This window comes from Mustela lutreola, chromosome 4 (genome assembly GCF_030435805.1).
Source record: "Mustela lutreola isolate mMusLut2 chromosome 4, mMusLut2.pri, whole genome shotgun sequence".
Lineage (NCBI taxonomy): Eukaryota > Metazoa > Chordata > Mammalia > Carnivora > Mustelidae > Mustela > Mustela lutreola.
In genome coordinates, this window is record NC_081293.1 from 155318451 (window position 1) to 155338680 (window position 20230).

The window sequence follows — 20230 nt, forward strand, 5'->3', positions numbered from 1 at the left end:
TGGCTCAGCCATTGCAATTCTTCCAGAAGTTCGAACCTTCCTAGGAACCTGCATAAAGTCTTCTCTCAGTTACAAAAGCATTTGTACTGTATTATCCAGGGATATCACTTCGAGGTACAGCTATGTTCAAGAAGAGGACTGTGGTAACCTCTTAGCGGAACCGAGGAACACTATACCATTGGATTTGCGTGGAGACTGCATTTCATTAACTCGGCTTTCGAGCTGGTGGGCTGGGCATTCTCTCAGGAGCTGCTAATCCATATGATTCTCCCTTCCACACTCGTTTTTTATCGTGGCAACTACAATTTTTTGAGGCAGATGGAGAGAAGCAGGTGCCTCAGATTTGTTCCTTGTTGGAGGCAACTGGGTCTGCCATGCCCCTTATAAGGCCTCCTTTTCTTAGACACGATAGCCACTTATCAACAATGAGGAATGTCTCTTCTTCCTAGAATATAATTTTTATTTTTTTGCAAAGATGGTGGATAGTATACGAGAAACAACACTGAAGCAACTCGTGTCTTTTCTCCAAAACCAATAAAGCAATATTCAGCTGGCTTGGGAAAGAATTCAGATACCACCCCGTGCTAATGAAGTGTAAAAATGGCACTACTCTTCAGGAAAGCAATGATCCATTTTTAACAAGAAGATTCGAAAATGTGGAGACTCTCTGTCCCAATAACTCCAGGTTGTGGAATGAATTTTATGAAAATAAGCCCCCCTCAATATATATAGTCGTATTCATTGGGTCTTATAATGAAAAACTGAAACACAGTCCAAAAGTTCCATAGTGAAGGGGTTAAATAAACTACGGAACAGAAATCCTATGGGATCATGCAAAACCATTTAAAATGTGCCACTGAACCAACCATGTAGCAACGTGGAAAATACTCGCATGCTGTTAAGTATGAAAGCTGAAAGTCAAATACATATCACAATCACGCATGTAGAACATAGGCATATAAACCCATACATATACGGAATGCCACTTTAAAAAAACATGAATATAGTTGGTTAACATAGGTGGTGTAAATCTGATTGATTTTCTCCCTTGTTTTCCACTCTTCTCAGGTTATTTTTATGCAACTCACACGATACTAATTCTTGTAAGGCATTGTTAGTCAACCCTCAACAAAGAGGTTTTCCTCCGCTCCATGCTACCTTTGATCTACTTGGAAGTTCTGGTTTCGCTCAAGTGAAGACCTTTGGTTGAATCCTCAAATTGGATATAAAATGTTTCACTGCACATGTTTCCATCTCTGCCTTCCTGGTGTAGGCTTCTTAAAAGGCTTGCACATAATTAAACAGCCCAGGACTTTTACACACTCCAAATCCTCAAGCAGCAGTGGGCCAAGACTGAGCCCAAGATGAAAGAGCCCTGGGCCTCTGCTGCAGGAGCACAGGATCTTTCATGTTACCCCATCACCATCACCACCTCCGCTCTCCTAAGCAGAAACCCAAAGGGGAAAACTCCTGCTCCATTTAAAGCCTCTTTAAAAGACTCAACTCAACTCTAGCAATAAAAATTTGCATTGTTTATACAAAGAAATTGCCTCAAAGACCTTGGGTACTTATGGCCCATGCAAAACTCCTACAGCTGTTTTGCCAACAGTATGGAAACAATTACACATGATCTGTACCAGCAAACAAGGCTTAAATCCTCCCCCCACTCCCCGTTCGAGAAAGGCCTGATTAGCAGAGATAATCATCTATAAAGTAATTCCTCTTCTAGAATTCCATGAAAAGATGCTGATTAACTAGCAAATACACAAGCGCATCTGGTTGTTTTCCACTCTGTGGCCACTAAATGAAGCTCACAGCTTTCTTAGTGTCTCTTGGAGCTACCTGACGATCATCCGTATATTTTGAAATTGATTGGAATTTTTTATCTTTCAGGGAAGCAGATCCACAGGTTACAACAAAAACGGGCTTATTTGTACAGCATTAGAGTACATGTTCGTTGGACTGAATTGAAACGCAGTCCGTCCCTGAGCTGTGCCCCTTGTTATTCAAGACTCATCACAAACAAGAGCTCTAACTCTCTGAAACGAGGCAGTGTGGGGCTGAACTGCATAATTTTGCACATGGGACACGTAGAAGGCCTGCTTCTGGGGGCACACGGAAAATCTTCTTAAAGCAAGGAACACGTTTTTAACTTCTAAAGGGCACATAAGTCAAATGCAAAAAGAAAGAAAGAAAGAAAAATCAGATTAATGATCAAGCGAGGTGATTTCAAAGCTGGCATTTAAGGCTGCCAGCATTAAATGTAAGAATTCCAGAGCTTTTATTTTTATCTAAATGTCACATTTACTCTCATCAGCCCTGACAGGAATATTTCAGTTGCCTTTAGGGCTGGATGAGTGGGAGAGATACCCAGGATCCAGTGAAGGGAGCCAAAGAACCAGGTGGGTGGAGCGTAGGGGTGGGTGGTTCCGAGGCCCAAGGGCACATGCTACTCAGCTTGGTAGTCAGAGAAGTTCCAGGACAAGGCCCAAGCCCTGATGAGCTGGTCAGTTGTGGAGGATCTGTGTACATTTCCTCCACATCTTCCTGGGGGGGAGGGGTGACGAGCCCCCCCCCCACCCCCCATCCCCCCACCGTTGGCCTGGCCTGAGGAGTTTCCCAGGAGGCAGAGCTTTCGAGCTAACCCTGGGACAGTCTGGGGCAAACCTCTCCCTGAGGCTTGCTGGTATTTTAAGCAACAGGATCTAAAGACAGAGAGGCGGAGACAGAAATGAATGCAGCTTTTAGCTACCCTTGTCTTCCCAGTAGGGACTGTAACAAAACAAGGCACAAGGGAAAGACGGGCTGGACGGAGCTGGTTTGCAGTGACAACACCAGGCAGCTCCCCCGAAACACCCAGTTTCCTCGCTTTCCTTCCTGGACAGCTGTGATGCCTCAGTTAAACTGCAAAGGGCACTCCCTTTAGAGAATTTTTTCTTTGACTACTTGGAGATCTGACCAGTGAGCTCAGTGAAATTGATGGTTTTGCTTAGACGTGGAAAAATAACTTATTAAAAAATCAATGAAGGCTGTGATTCTACTGTTTGTACTCTATAAATACAACAGTTTCGAAAAGATGCTTCAAACGGGAAAAAAACACATCAAAATACTAACAGTTAAGGCAGCTAAGATGTGGATGATTTGTTTTGACTTGACTGTTTTCCAGGGGGTTTGGGGGGGGGGGTGTAAATGTAATCAGGATGTGCTTATGAAGACAAAATAGTAAAATAATAACACTAAGATGTCGGGGACCTTGGTTGGCAAAAGGTGGGTCTTTATTGGGGAATAATTTGTATTAACTCAAATATTACCAGCTCTCAATTTTCATGACAGCTAGGTAAATAGCCTAACTAGTTTGCTTGTGGACGATCTTAAAAACCCATTCCAGAAATCAATAATTTATAAGACATGGTAGGAGGTGACTGGATTATAAGCATTATTTATTTGTTTGGTCAAAAGGCAGAAATGAGAAGAGCATTTTACTTTCCTAAGTACTTTCTTATACATACGGCTTTATTCTCTGACTGCTTCAGGACACTGGGACGAGAGGAATTATGTCTGCCTCTACTTAGCTGTTAAGGAAATTGTGACACAGCGAGGTGCCAGAATGTGTCTGAGATCCCAGACTTCCAAACGCCTACCTAGAACTCCTTAAGAAAAGGGCTGAATTCCTTCAAACCAACAAGCATTTCCTGACTCCCCACAGCTAAACGTTTAGTGCTACCAAAAGCCTCAGGGAGCGGAGAGTTGGCAGACTGTGAGACACAGTTCACATCTCTAGTTCAGAAACAAGCTTGGTCTCTTCGTCCAAGTCTGGTGACATCTCTCCGTCATTTCTCACTTGGGCTCTGTGATGTGTACCAGGTCGTTATTCGGCTGGTGACAGATGCCTCACTTCTGTGGTAAGGAGTGCCACTGAGGAAGCAGCTGTCGCATGGCATTGGCTCCCTGAGAATGGGGCTCTCCTGACACGTGTTTGGCCTGCAGCCTTGAGCAGGGCCTGGCCTCCTGTGAAAAGTATTGACATTTACTGGGTAGAGTCAGTTGTACTCTGTGAGAAGTTTTCTACAATGCTGTATGTTGATTGCTTATTGCTTTGGCCTGCCTAGGTTGACTCTTGCTTCCCCTGATAACAGGACTCCCACACCCTCAATGGATCCAGCCCTAGTGGAGGTTGCCAATCTCATATCCTGCCTCCTCTGTGCAAGGGATGAGTGTCTGTCCTACACTAGGGCACTCAAATGCTCTTTTCATAAAATTTGAATTGTGACACAGGGTTTCCTGATGAGTCTGCCCATTTGCTTTCCTACCTGGATCCCCAGAATTGTCCTTGCTCCCAGTCTTTCCTCATCTATGTCTTCAATTTTTCCATGAATTCTGTGACCTACCACATCTTCTGATCAATTTTTTTTATGCTTCGAGTTAGCAAGGTTGTTTCTCTTGCTGAAAGCATGAAATCCAAACTTCTATACCAATGACCATTCATTGGTCATTGTCACCCAGGTCCCAGCATGCAGTAATTGGGAGCCCCTGGACACGGGGCTTAGCCTCCATGGGCTGCATTCCCTTTTCTAGACATGAAAATGGGAAGACCTACATCTCACTGTAGTGAAAATAAATGGGATACTGTGTTCAGAGTTGCTAGAATAGTGCCTGGCACATACTAGGAGTTCAGCACATGTCAGGTCCTCCTTCTCAAGTAGGTTGATAACTGGAGAGTGACTTGGAAGACTCAATAGAGCCCTTCTTCTAAAATAAGCCTTCAAAGTACGTAGATGGTACATTCCTGTCAAATACCTGGTTGCCAATCTCACTCTTCCAGGATAGGCCTACAGTGGGAGGAAATCCTGCCAGGACAAACCTGAACTCCATTTATTCAAACACTTGAAATAACATGCCTTTCACTCTGATTTTACACACACACACTGGGCACGGTATCTCAGTAATCTTTTCTTGGTAGTCAGAACCATGAGTTTATCAATTACCCTTGTAAAGAAACTTTTAGCTTTGAAGCATGAGATTCAAGATTGCAAGGAATTTCCCCATACTTAACTGATAGAAAAGTATGGTAAAAGAGTATCGCTTTCAGGGGGCCCTGGGTGGCTCAGTGGGTTAAAGCCTCTGCTTTTGGCTCAGGTCATGATCCCAGGGTCCTAGGATCGAGCCCAGCATCGGGCTCTCTGCTCAGCAGGGAGCCTGCTTCCTCCTCTCTCTCTGCCTGCCTCTCTGCCTACTTGTGATCTCTGTCTGTCAAATAAATAAATAAAATATATTTGTTTAAAAAAGAGTATCGCTTTCAAAAAGGACATTTTTTAAAAAAGATTTTATTTATTTATTTGACAGACAGAGATCACAAGTAGGCAGAGAGAGAGAGAGAGAGAGAGGGGAGGAAGCAGGCTCCCTGCTGAGCAGAGAGCCCTATGTGGGGCTCGATCCCAGGACCCTGAGACCATGACCTGAGCCGAAAGCAGAGGCTTTAACCCACTGAGCCACCCAGGCACCCCAAAAAGGACATTTTTTGAGTAACAGCAGAATGCTCTCATTCTTCTTCTGCTGGAGGAACTGTACTAAGCATGGCGCATCCATGATTTCACAACACCCCCAAAAGGCTGGTGTTATTTAACCCATTTTAGGTTCGATTCCTAACTCTGCCACTTACTAGCAAGATGATTGTAAACTACTCAGTCTGCTTAGAGCTCTAGTTCCTCATCTGTAAAATAGGTGGAAGAGAAGCATCTAGGACAGAGGACCCCTGGGGGGATGACATAACACCATGCATGTGAATCTCTGCATTTTGGGCACATAGTAAATGCTCAGTGAATGCTAACACCTGTTATTATTATCAACACATTGGAAGAGCTCAACATAGCTATTCAAAGAGCTCCACAACCTCCAAGTCAGGCGTTACTTGTGAATTACAACTGTGATACAGAACATAATAAGTTACAATTCTAAACAACTGTAGGAGCTCATCGGTTTGACAAAGCACACAGCAGGCCTGAGCTCCATCCCCAGCTCAGGCTCCTGAGGCCTGGGCTTCCTGAATGATCTTGGGTATGTCACTGACTCACTCTGAGCCTCAGTCTTCTCCTCTGTAGAGTGGAATATTTATATCCTGGGATTGTAGGGAGGGCCGGATGGGATGGGAGATGCAGAAGTATCCTGTCACTTGAAGAGCAGGATTTTATCTGTGTTGTGGTTACTTTGGATCAAGAATGATCTGAACAGTACGTTTTTGTAGTGGCACGTGGAGGTTTTAAATTGGCTGCTGGAGGCCTGCGTTCAGTTTGCAGGGATTTTTCCTGTAATCTACTTGCTGTCACTGCTGCTTTTGCAATTAGATGCTGGCATTTAACTTCTGGGAGATCTGACCACGGTGGGCCTGGATTTCCACTCACCCACACTGAGCTGACTCAGGGCAGTGGCTGCCCCCTTCAGGCTGCCCCCGCCCCTTCACCGGTGTTCCCCCCCTGCCCCCCCAGCCACAAGAGGTGCAAGGGCACCTGTCCTCTACTCGGAGCTCATGCTATTGTTTTTCTTAGAAGAGGAAAATATTTCTCTGTATCTATGTCTTTGTCATTGGTAAAAAGGAAAGATCAGTAGGTCTCAATCCAACTCTATTCCTTTCCTTTCCTTCCTGGATCCACAGGCAGCGGAATTTCACTTCCATTGAAAAATGGAAGGGAAGTGGCCTTTTGTCTGAGTTGGAGGCAAGAGTACATGCTCACTTATATATGGAGCATGTTTTGTTTGCTTGCTTGTTTAATCTGCTTTTGGGAAATCCCTACTTCTGAATAAATAAAGTAAATATTCATGCAAAGCCTGAGGACTAGACACCCAGGGAACACATATGAAAAGATGTGACCCCTATCCTCCTAACACTCCAGATTTTTTTTTTTTTTAACTTTCCAAAGCAGCGAATAATTAGAAGAGAAGAGGCATATTTACTCTTTCATCTCTAAGTTTTCTTAAAAGAGGGGTCAAAGAAAAAGTCAGTTCCATTTAAGTATTTCTAAAATCTAGGCATTGGAGGCCTGGGTGGCTCAGTGGGTTAAACGTCTTCCTTCAGCTCAGGGGGTCCTGGGATCGAGCCCCACGTTGGGCTCCCCACTCAGCTCCCTGCTTCTCCCTCTGCCCCTCCCTGCTGCTCTCTCTCTCTCTTTAATAGACATAAATAAAATCTTCAAAAAAAAAAAAATAAAATCTAGTCATTTTAACATCTTAAACCACAAGCTTTTCTGGATGTATATACACAGGGTTTTTTTTTTTTTTTTCATGGATATAACTCTCTCAGCAAGATAACCTCTCCCTAGTAAAGATCTGATAAACAGAATCAGAAGATAATAACCTTATTTTACACAATACACACCTCAGAAGGGTAAATATTTTCCAGGCAGATAGAAAGCAACTGACAGTAAGCCAAACTAGCCACAGACCAGTTTACCTGCAGACTCACCTGAAAACTCCCTCAGCCCCCTACCCCCCCGTCAGAGTCAAATTCTGACTTCAAGTAATTTAGGGGATCACACATGATACTCAATGGGGAAAAAAGACATCTGTACTTTTTCATGGTGGCTATACAACTGAATACTTGAAAGAAGGGATTTGGGGCAGAAAGGTATATGAATGTGATTTTGATATATTTTCATTGTCACCAGTAGAAAAGCAGAAGACTGAAAATAAATCACTTGAGGGCCACTTGCTGATCTAAATCTTTGCTTTTTTTTTTTTTTTAAACCCAAACTGAAGCACACATGTTACTGACAGAGAACACACAAAGCTTTTCTCTCTGCTTTCCTAACTACTCCTCAACTTATTAGGAAAATTACTGAAATGCCGCCAAAAGGGGCTCTGGTCTCTCAGTACGACAGGAAAGCAAACTGGGCTTTTGTGAGAAGGCTGGATTTTTGTTGTAGCATTTTTAGACGAAAGATTTATGCTTATATTTTGGCCCATTTACAATCCATCATAATACTTTGCAGACAAAGTTATGCTCTTTCCCCAATGATCTAGTGACCTTAATCTCCAACATTTTGTGGTTTCCTGTTTGGGGAAATGATGGAACGGCGGCCTCCGCTATTCCAGGCTGCACAGCGGTCCCAGTTGGCCGCTGTCTTAGTTTTGAATGTTCTCCTGTGCACTAAAAAACAAAACAAAAAACCCAACCCCCCCCCCCTTTTTTTTAAAGAAGCTTTCCCCACAGATGCTAAATCAATGAAACTCCTACAAAGCAGCCCTCCACACTTCCTCTTTTGGCTGCCTTACTTCTCATTCTTCTATTATAAACCCCAGTGTAGCGGGGAGTTGTTTCTGCCGGAGGCAATTAGCATGACCCACAGGTGCCTTTCTCCTGAACAGAAGAGAATTAAGTTCAGTAATATCCACCTCAACCTGGGGTAATTCCTGAGGGTTTCCCAAAAGCTCAACTGCAAAAGAAAAACTGAATTTCTGCTGTGCAAGATAATGTTCCAGAAATGTTCGCGACTGCAAGCAGAGCTGTTATCCTTTCGCGGACAATGCCTCAGTCCCAGTGGCCCACTGCTTGCTCTTTTTTTTTTTTTTTTTTAAAGATTTTATTTATTTATTTGACAGAGAGAGATCACAAGCAGATGGAGAGGCAGGCAGAGAGGGAGATAGAGGGAAGCAGGCTCCCTGCTGAGCAGAGAGCCCGATGCGGGACTCGATCCCAGGATCCTGAGATCATGACCTGAGCCGAAGGCAGCGGCTTAATCCACTGAGCCACCCAGGCGCCCCCACTGCTTGCTCTTTTGGCCCTACTTCTTCCCGATGATTCTGCAGGGATACAGGGCTGTAATGCAGGAAGCCAGAATCTTCAGGGCCTGCCTAAAGGAGACTGGTGGGAAAATAACGCAACCATTGAATGAACAGTAGTCACTTCTGCAACCAAGCTGTTCTTCAAAAGGGGCATATTCTGCTTCCAAGTTTGAGGAGAAAGGAAGACAAAGAAAGAGGAAAAATGAACTTAGAATAAACACCCCCATGTGCCTGCCATTCCCCCACCAGCTGGTTATGCCAAGACGAGTAAAGAAAAACGAAAGTGGAGAAACAAGTTGGAGTGAGCACCCAGCGATTATACAAATAATGTCTTTTGGCCAAAGAAAATTATTCCTGCTTTCTTGCAACTTAACTCTAAATAATTCAGTTGCTTTTAGAAGGGAACGAGAAGCAAAGCCAACTTGACAAGGATCCAGCAAGCCATCACTGCAACCCAAGGCTCTTTGAAAGAAAATTTAACTACCTAGAATAGCACACTTAAAATTACTTCTAGGGGTGCCTGCGTGGCTCAGTGGGTTAAGCCGCTGCCTTCGGCTCAGGTCATGATCTCAGGGTCCTGGGATCGAGTCCCGCATCGGGCTCTCTGCTCAGCGGGGAGCCTGCTTCCTTCTCTCTCTCTGCCTGCCTCTCAGTGTACTTGTAATTTCTCTCTGTCAAATAAATAAATAAAATATTTTAAAAAAAATTACTTCTAATAATGACCCAGAATAATTTATTTCCTCCCGTTGGAATAGAAAAGTCATGGGGGCCCATTCGAGGGGAGTCTTTGCTCAGCTTCTTGTTTCAGGGTCTGCTCTCAGAGCCCATTTCTGATTCCCTAACCTCTTAAGAGTCTCCTCTGATCCTCATCACAATAACTGGATTTAATGAACTGAAACTGCCCCAGGAGCAGCCTTGTCCATTTCCCAGATGAGTCTCTGCAGAGAGGAACTTGTCCTTCCTGGTTGTCAGAATGCCAGCTTCAAGATCACACCAAAGGTCACCTCCGAAGACTGCTTTGTGCTTGCCAATGTTATTACTCTACTGAAAGGTAGGCCAAGGAGCCAATTCTTTCCTTTCCCACATTATTAAGTGAACTTCATTAATGAGTATATACATTTGCACTCGACCCAGCCAACAAGAAACAGCCCCATGGAACAAGTAAAAAATACTGTAATTTATAATAATTAAGGCTACAGGTAATTACCCGGACTAATCAATACAGTAGCCACCAGCCACACGGGGCTAGTGGGCACTTGGAACATGGCTAGTCCAAACTGAGATGTGCTGTAAGTCTAAGATACGCACTGGTTCCTGATGACTTCCTACCAAGAAAAGAATGTATAGTATCTCAGTAATTTCTTAATATCGTAATTTCTTAATATCGATGGCATGCAGATTACTATTTTGGGTATAGTGGGTTAATGAAAATGTTATCAAAATTAATTTCACCTGCTTCTTTATGTATTTTTAATGTTCCTTGTGGAAAGTTTAAAAGTACATACGTGGCTTGCATTTTATTTCTACTGGACAGCAGCCATGTATACCTTGGGTTTGGTATATCCTGCAAAGACAATCTGTCCCTTTGTCAACAGTTGCTAGAAGGACAACTTCCAAGGACGACCACTCTGAGACGAGGAATCTGCAGTTCACCCAGCTGGACTCAGGAAGCTGGAAAACAGTCCAGGTGCAGGAGTGGGAGTGGTTCCTCCGGCCTCAACTATTCGGGGAATAGATAGGAGCTCCAGAAAACCCCTTGCCATCAAGTCCCCTGCCAGCTCCCCGCTCCTCGACATCACTGTCACTCAAGTTCAAAAATAAAGAGCATTGCTATAAATCTCAGTGGGTTCACCAAGGATTTTGAGATGGAAAAGAGGGAAGCAGAGTCCCAGACACTATGCAATGTCGCTGGTGCCTGCTCTCCCTTCTCCCTGCTGAAGCTATCCCAAGGACCAACAGAGAGCAGTGTGGTTTGCCACAGAAGAAATGCCCAGCAACCTCAACAGGCATCAATTTAGAAGTGCTCAGAAGGGGCGCCTGGGTGGCTCACAGGGTTAAGCGTCTGCCTTTGGCTCAGGTTATGATCCCAGGGTTCTGAGATCAAGCCCTCATTGGGCTTCCTGCTCATCGAGGAGCCTGCTTCTCCCTCTCCTTCTGCCTGCCATTCCCTGGGCTTGTGCTCTCCCTCTCTCTCTTTCTCTGTCAAATAAATAAATAAAATCTTTTTTTTTTTTTTTTTAAAAGAAGTGCTCATAAGGTCCCGAAGGAACACGAACAGTGGGAAGGGAGGCCTTCCACTGCCCTGTGAGAAGGGCACTCAGCAAGGTGCAGCCCATTCTGGATTCTGGCTGGCCTTCCTCATCTCCCATAACAAACTTCCCTTCCAGGTGAGAAAGTTCTAGTTCTCTGCAAATGAGGATTACTTTGCCTTTTATATCATAAGACTAAGAGTAAACAAGGACTCACCCAGGAACCAGAAAAGGCACTTCTAGAAGTCTAATTCGCCCACTTTCATCAGTCCCCAGGTGAGCAGCAAAATAAGTGAAAAGTTTCCAACCAGGTTGATGTACCCATGAGAGGAGACACGTACCTGGTCGCACAGCTCCCTCTCCTTACCAAATTAAAAAAAAGAAGTCTTACTGATGCTCTATGGTCTTTAGGTTTTCCCCTACACAGAAAAATCTGGTATCAGTCAGACACAGGTTCTCTGCCCCATACTCTCAACAGTGATATTCCATCAAAGTTATTCCAGGAGCTTGCAATTCGTTTGTTTGTTTGTTTGTTTTTCTCCCCAAAACATAACTCCCCCTTGCTTGGTAAGTAAGGCACTTTCTGCTTATTTTTTCCAGAGAATAAGCTCAAAGGGATTGTGCAAAACACTGTAATAAATACAAGGACTGTGCAGAGGATGAAGAAACAGACTTGAATATTCAGAGCGAGCAGAGCCCAGGGAGACACAGGGGAGTCAAGACACGGGAGGTCAGGGGCTCCAGCTTTCATCCAATCACACGTCACTCAGCACAGGAACCCTGTGCCGTGGTGTAGACTGTTACCCAGTGACAAGACGTGGGAGTTGCTCATAATCAAGCTGACAGCACAGACTGACCCACGGCCGGGGCAGGACTGGGCGACTTCGACAGAGCAGGACAGGCCACCCCAGCGACGCCACGGCTCTGGAAGGGCCCCCGGGGGCTGCGACAGTGGTTTGCTCAGGCAGCTGTAAGCGTGCGAACAATGCCTCCCCTTCTAGACCGATAAACCAGGTCAATTGCCATTGAATTAAATCACACTCAGATGGAAGAAGAGGAAACTCTAGTGGAAAAAGTGCTGAACCTGGAGCCAGATCCTACGGCCAATGGGCTCAAATGATGATGGCGAAGGTTAGAAAAACAACACTGGCTTTGGGCATTCTGGTTCCATCACAGCCAAATATGTGACTCTCTAACATACAGACCATAAGCGCCTGGTGCCAATCCATCTATGAAACATTAGCAGAATTTTTGTTTGTTGGTTGTTTGTTTTTTTAATTTCCTTTTTTTTAAAAAAAGATTTTATTTATTTAATTGATAGAGAGAAAGGGATCACAAGTAGGCAGAGAGGCAGGCAGAGAGAGAGAGAGGAGGAAGCAGGCTCCCCGCTGAGCAGAGAGCCCGATACGGGGCTCGATCCCAGGACCCTGGGATCATGACCTAAGCCGAAGGCAGAGGCTTTAACCCACTGAGCCACGCAGGCGCCCCTCCTTTATTTTTCAATTAAAAGAAAAATTAAGCCTTTACTATTTTCCTCCCACTCCCCAGAGGATGGTGGTGGGCACACCCTGGTTTCCCATGGTCCAGTTTTATGACATTTGTGTCCACGTTTGGCACCTTCTCCTGTCATACCATGACGTGAGGATGAAAGAAGGAGAAGCTACTGCGGTGTGGTGAAGGTTACTGCACAAGAGACCCCCTCACGGGATCTGGAAAGGACGACTCCCCCCACTCTTTCCCTACTTATCTTTTCAACATAAATTCAACTGATATAATCGTCTGTATTCACAGCAGTTGGCTTTCATAGCACCTGGATTTAAATACGCATTTCTAAGCGCATTGATTTTGAGAGCCATAGAGCCTACCTGGCAGATGGTATCGCTATTATTATCTTGCTCCTCATACTGCTCTCCCCCTGCCATATTTGGTGACTCCAGATGAAAGTTTACGTTTTCTGTTGCCATAAATCGTAAGTGTACCTTCTAATGTTTTGAGTATCACACGACAACAAAATAAAGCCCTCGCACAATGATGACAGTGCTCCCCAGACAAAGCAAACTGAAAACAAACCAATTCACACAGAATATATTTTCAAACAGCTTAAAGAAATAAGTAAGAGAAAATAGAAATATGTGTCATTTCTCATGTGAACATTTCGTCCCAACGTAAACTGAAAGGACAAACAAGAACAGATGTCAGAAGCATGGCAGGTTTGGGTGAAATCAAAGTCTCTTTTATAATTGATGGGTATTCTCTTTACCCTTCTTCATCAAAATGCTTAAAAATTAAGAAGCCCAGAGGCACCTGGGTGGCTCAGTGGGTTAAGCCTCTGCCTTCGGCCTAGGTCATGATCCCAGGATTCTGGGATCGAGCCCCACACTGGGCTCTCTGCTCAGCAGGGAGCCTGCTTCCCCCTCTCTCTCTGCCAGCCTCTCTGCCTACTTGTGATCTCTGTCTGTCAAATAAATAAATAAATAAAATCTTCAAAAAAAAAAAAATTAAGAAGCCCAGTAGAAGTCAGTTCATAAAAAAAATTCATGCCGCTCTTGCTTACACTTGGATTATAACTGAAATAGGTAAAATGAATTAATAAGGAAGTCTGCAGTATACACTGATTTTCCTATGTACACTATTTTTATTTGCGTATAAAGTGGCAGTTGCGTTTCTACAGGCTATGATTACATAAAACAAATGTCCCAGGATTAGCTTCCCTCTCTTTAGTTAGGCTTCACTTGGAGCTACTTCCTCCTCCCAGAAGTTTTTCATAGAATGGCTTCATTGTCTTTTCAAAGGGTTTTGGAAGAAAAGTGATCACGTCAGCTTAGTGTCAACAAAGCCAGACTTTTCCCATCATGCTTTGATAGAAGCTTAGAGTCCACCTAAAAGTTGAAGAATCAGACCTATTTAAGCATTTGGGCTTTCCTGTATGCAAGAAATTGTCATTTGTCAAATCTTGTTTCCTGGCCACGATTGCCATTTTACCATCAGAAGATGTCATTAAGGAAAATGCCACAAGCAATTAGAGTGACCACTAAAATGAGTTAGATCTACTCGAAATATTTACCTTTCAAAATTCTAAGGCACATTCATTAATCAAGAACTGCCCATTTGTAAATGAAAATCTTTTGATAGCCTGGGATAAGTAACGAGAACTCAACAGCTGGGTGTTAAGATTTTGCTCCCGTGGTAAAGCTGAAACACATTAAGATCCTGAGTTCTGAAGATGCAATTAGTTGAAACTTAATGAGCTGCAGGATGAGAAAGGACAGGGAAAGGTAACTTTAAATTTACAATTTCCTGACAAGATGAACTTTTAAACACAGCAAACTAAGCCCTACCCCATGGCAATTCAACCTTTCAAAGCACAAGCACGTGGAGGTAGAAACTGGTATTTGGAGATGGTACCTCCTGAATTTGCAGTGGCCTTCCTAACGACCTAGCAACGGGAGCAACTTCAAATCCAAGGACAAGGCTTTGCTTTTGATCCAAATGGCCTTTAGGAATAGAGCTGTAGCTCTTGTTGGTTGAAATAATGGTTTCACACAGGACATACAATCACACACACACTCACTCACTCACACACTCACATTCTCACTCGCATGAACATTTAGACTTTGAAAATATAGCTCATATGTTTTTGGGAAGGCAAGAACTATAGCCAGACAGAGAAAAGGAGTTAAAAACATATTCAAGTGCCCCTGAAACAAATAATACGTTATATGTTAATAAAAAACATTATTTGCCAATATTGCCTATGAGTGAGCAGCTAAAGGTCAGCACATGTTCTTGGATGACAGCACCTTCAAAATAAAGGCAGGGAATCAGCTACACTGTGACAGTTTTGGTGAGGCACAGCATAACTGCTCAGGGTAATTGAGAGTGATGGTGAATAAGAGACATAGGATCCACTAATTTAGGTGGTGAGAAAGTGTTCATTGAAGTTCGCATCTCACCAAGTTGCACAGTATTTTGCAAACTGTCAAGAGTGATTTGCAGCAGTTGCTTTAAACTGCTGAACCCCCTAGCAGCCCAGCACAGGTAGGTCCAGAGTCATCACCTGCTGCAAATATCTCATGGTCTAAATAGGGAACTAAATTGAACAAAACTTAACTGGCGCTGTGACGTTTACAGAAAAATGTATTGGCTTAGGACAGACCTGAATAAAAATTCCTGAGATTTCTCAAATTAAAAAAACCAACAAAACAAAAAAAAAATTTCAAAAAAAATTTTTTAAACAAGAATCATCATAAGAATAGCATACCGTCTTTATCAGAAAAGGATTAAGCACAGAGCTCTACAAAGAACAGGCTATTCAAAGCCAATAGCTCTTAGGGAGTATGGCCTGCATTTCCTAGATTTTAGAGAGACACTTTCCACCCCCTACCATATATTTTTTAAAAGATTTTATTTATTTATTTGACAGACAGAGATGACAAGTAGGCAGAGAGGCAGGCGGGGGTGGGGTGGGGAGCAGACTCCCCGCTGAGCAGAGAGCCCGCGATGTGGGGCTTGATCCCAGGACCCTGAGACCATGACTTGAGCCAAAGGCAGAGGCTTAACCCGCTGAGCCACCCAGGCGCCCCCCTCACATTTTTTTTAAGTCAAGATACATATTATAATCAGCATATGAGAGCATATTTGTTTTTGTTTTTTAAAAAATCCTGCTTAAAGAGAAAGGAACATAATAACGTAATCAATGGTAATCAGACTGATGAATTATCTGCAGTTACTAAAATCAAATCTGAGTTTATTGTAAAGACAGCTATGGTATAAATGAACAAACCACCTGTTTTTTTTGTTTGTTTGTTTTTTTGTTTTTTTTTTCTATCATGCTGTCCTTTTCGCCCCTCCTTTCCTTCCAAGCTTATTCACACTACTATGTGTTAGGAGCTATACCAGGCAATTAAATCAGAACACTTGGTGGAGTGGGCCGTGATTTTAGGTTTCTTTTGTTTTTGAGGCTCCCCAGGTGCTTCTAAAGCTAAGGGAGCAATGCCAACCCAGCCAGAGTAGAAGTGCGGTTCCAGAATTGTAGGAGAAGGGCAAATTCAGGGAAGTAACTTATTCTTCGGCAGCACCTACTCTCTGTCAAGTCTTTGCACATTACTTCCTTTTTCTCATGACAATTGTTTCTTTGTTTTTATTCTATATTTTATTTATTTATTTGACAGAGAGAGAGCATGAGCCAGTACACACAAGTAGTGGGAGGGGCAGGGGCAGAGGGAGAAGGAGGCTCCCGGCTGAGAAGGGAGCCCGAAGCAGGGACTCGAGCTCAGGACCCGAGGCTCATGACCTGAGGCAGATGCTTAACCAACTGAGGCCCCCAGGTGTCCCTCCCCTGCTATGAGAATTCTTCCATCATTAACGTATACTAGGTGCCAGCTACATATCAGACACGGTGCTAGGTGCCCTACATAGAGTGGTTACTAAGAAGGTAAGATGGCTGCCCTCATTATGCTTATTTCTATGAGATAAGTAAGATTTTATAGATTAGGGAGTGAGAGGGAAAATTTAAATTCTAGGCAGCTTGACACCTGAAACTGCACACACCTTAACATGAGTATCAAGGAATTGGAACAGAATATGATTTGCAAGGGAAATTTATTGCCCACTAACGGGCCTATGGAGTGAGGTAGAAAAAGATTATTTAAATATCTGTTTTGGATTATGTAATCAACATCTCCCTGTGAGAAAAACTGATGGAATTCTCAGTGAGAGATCACTGTCTGTCTCCCCTATAATGCCTTGCAAACCTCTGTCCTGTGCTGAGTGAGTGTAAAGGCGCAGCCATGCTAAGCAGTCCACTTGCTCAGAACATGGTCAATTACATCTGCACAGCACACGTCACCGTCTGCCTCCTTCAAAACTGTGCACACTACAGACACATGTATACTACATATATATACACTATACATACGTCCCGGAATGTATTACTCTGCGTCTGTAGGTTAGGAAGCACACTACACACAGACATTCACAAATGCACTAGCCACCCTAAGAACGAGTGTGTGACCAGTACCAGCAAATCCACCCAGAACACTTCTCCCCTGTCCCAAACCTCTGCCCACCGCACCAAGAGAACCCCTACCCTGAGGTTTAGGTTTAGAATTTCCTAACTTTTGAAAAAAGTTTGACTACATACACATGTATCTCAAAATAATATATTATTTACTTTTGCCTGTTTTCCTGTTTTATTCTGTATGCATTCTTCTGCTCATTGCAGCATGATGCATAAGAGGGAAAAAGTGGGAATAACTGATGAGTGGATGAATAAAATGGGGTCTAGTCATACAGCGGAATATTATTTGGCAATAAGAAGGAACAAAGTCATGATACGCACTGCATGGATATGTGACCTAAAAACCCTGTGTTCAGTGAAAGACGCCAGTTACAAAAGGCTGCATATTGTAGGCTTCCGTTTATGTATGATGTCCATGGAAACAGGAGAGTAGTCGTTGTGAGGGGCTGGAAGGGGGTGAGTTACTAATGAGGGAGTTACTGCTAAAGGATAAGGGATTTTTTGGGAGGTGACAAAAATGTTCTGAAGTTAAAGAGTGGTAATGGTTGCAAACATTTGTGAATATCTTAAACATCACAGACTTGAACATTTTATTTTATTTTTTTAAAGATTTTATTTATTTATTTGACAGAGAGAGATCACAAGTAGGCAGAGAGGCAGGCAGAGAGAGAGGAGGAAGCAGGCTCCCTGCCGAGCAGAGAGCCCGATGTGGGGCTCGATCCCAGGACCCTGAAATCATGACCTGAGCCGAAGGCAGCGGCTTAACCCACTGAGCCACCCAGGTGCCCCGACTTGAACATTTTAAATGTTCATTTTAAATTCTGCAGTCTGGGAACTGTAACCTCAATAAAGTTGCTGAAGAAATAGAACAAAGAATTCCTGGGTACCCTTCATGTAGCCTTCAAACTACTAACATCTCACATAACCACCATGGAATCATTAAAACCAGAAAGTTAACCTCGATATAAACCATTTTCTGTTCTACAGATTTCATTCAAAATATTCCATTTGTCCCCTTTTTTTGGTTCTAGGTGACACATTGTATATATTCAGGTTTCAAGTCCCCTTAATCCCTCAGGTTGGGTTTTTCCCCCCTTTTTTCTTTTTTAAAAAATTTTTTTTAAATTAAAAAATTTTTTTTCTTTTCTTTTTTCTCTTTTTTCCCTTCTCCTCTGCCCTCCTCCTTCTTTCTCTCCCTCAGTTTCCCTTCCTTTCCTCCCACCCTTTTTTCTTCCCTTCCTTCCTACTCTCCCCTTCCTTCCTTCTCTCCTCTTTCTTCTTCTTCCTCTTCTACTACCTTCTCCTCCCTCTTTTTCTTCTTCTTATACTTTGGTCTTTTTGACCTTTTGACGAGTACTAGCAATTATTTTGTGAAATGTCCCCCAATTTGAGTTTGTCTGATGTTTCCTCATGATCACATTCCCGCTAGACACTTCTTGGAAGAACATCACATCCATGTTATTGTGTCTTTTCAGTATAACACATCAGAGGCATATAATGTTGGTTTGTCCCATTAATGGTAATGTTAACTTAGATCAGGGTTCTCTACTGTAAAGTTACTAATTTTCTTTTCATCATAAATATTTTGAAGGGAAGTACTTTGGGACTATGTTGATAACATTGATAACATTTCTCATCACAGTCTCACTCACCAAATTTAGCATCCATTGGTGATTCTTGCCGGAAACTACTATTACTGTACTATCTGTCAAATCATGACTCCATTATTCCCTATACATTTAGTAACTGGAATTCCCCCCATTCTTTTAAAATTTATTTGTTTACATCATAATGAACTCTGATTTTAAAGCAATGTGTGTTCTGTCTTATGAAACAGAAAGAATGCTTATTGTGGACTTTCCGTAGTTTTTTAAAATCAAGTCAAGAAAGTCTCATACTGTATGCTGGGCTGAGTAATACTGCCTCCCCAAGGATATCCAGTCCTAATCCCTGGAACCTGTGAATGTTACCTTCTGTAGCAAATAAAAAACAAGCAAAGGAAGAAATGAAGGTACAAAGGAAGGAGGAAGACAGACTTTGCAGATGTGATTGGATTAAGCATTTTCAAATGGGGAGTTTATTCTGGATTATCTAGGAGGTCCCTAAATGCAGTCTCATGTATCCTTATAAGGGGGTGGTAGAAGGATATTTGACCCTAAACCAAAAGAAGTCCATGGGACCACAGAGGTTGATATTGGAATGATGTAGCCACAAGCCAAAGAATGCCAACAGCCACCAAAAGCTGGAAGTCGCAAGGAATGGATTATCCCACAGAGTCTCCAGAGGGAGCGGAGCCGTACTAACACCACTGAAGGTGACATTAGATTTCTATCCTTCAGGACTGTGAGGAAATAAATTTCTGTAGTTTATGCCATCAAGTCTGTAGTAATGGTATTACAGCAGCCATAGGAAACCAATACAGTGAGGCACCTCGGTGGCTCAGTCAGTTAAGCAAGCAACTGCCTTTGGCTTAGGTCATGATCCTGGAGTCCTGAGATCGAGTTCCACATCAGGCTCCCTCCTCATCTGCTTCTCCCTCTCCTGCTGCTGTTCCCCCTGCTTGTGCTCTCTCTCGCTCTTTTTGTGTCAAATAAATAAATAAAATCTTAAATGAAAAAGAAGAAGATACTATTCTTAATTTGCTAAAATTTTTAGCATAAATGTGTTTTAATTTTATTACATCCACTTTTTTGCATTTATTTAGATGAAAAAGTTTTTCTCTTTTAACATTGCTATATATGTGGTTTTCATCCTTTTTTGAACTAACTTTTTTGATATACATGTTGGATGGATTTACATTTTTATTTGTATTTTTTGGATATTTTTATATATATTGTTATTATTGATTTCTAAATTCATACATGGTCAGAGAATATGGGCTGTATGATGCAAATTCTTGAAAATACTTGAGACTTGCTGATACTATGTTTAGAGATCTATACATACTCATTAAATCAAGCTGGCTAATTACATCATTCAAATCATCTTTGTCTTACTATGTCTCATTTTGATTAACTTCTCCTAATCCATGAATTTTATTGGCAGCCATGTCTAATCTGTTCTTTATTCCCAAGCACTGGGTTTTAAATATACTGTATTTTTCATTTTTAACAGTTCTTATTGCTTTTCTTTCAAATTGGCCTAGCCATATTTGATGGCTGTCTACTGCTAATTTCTAAACTCCTTT

The 20230-nt window shown here is 42.7% G+C and overlaps 1 protein-coding gene across 3 annotated transcripts in view; it reads right to left on the reverse strand.

The window, feature by feature from the left end:
• The window catches only part of CPVL (carboxypeptidase vitellogenic like), a 130197-nt gene that overhangs the window by 26984 nt on the left and 82983 nt on the right, over positions 1-20230 (reverse strand). The window lies entirely within an intron of this gene.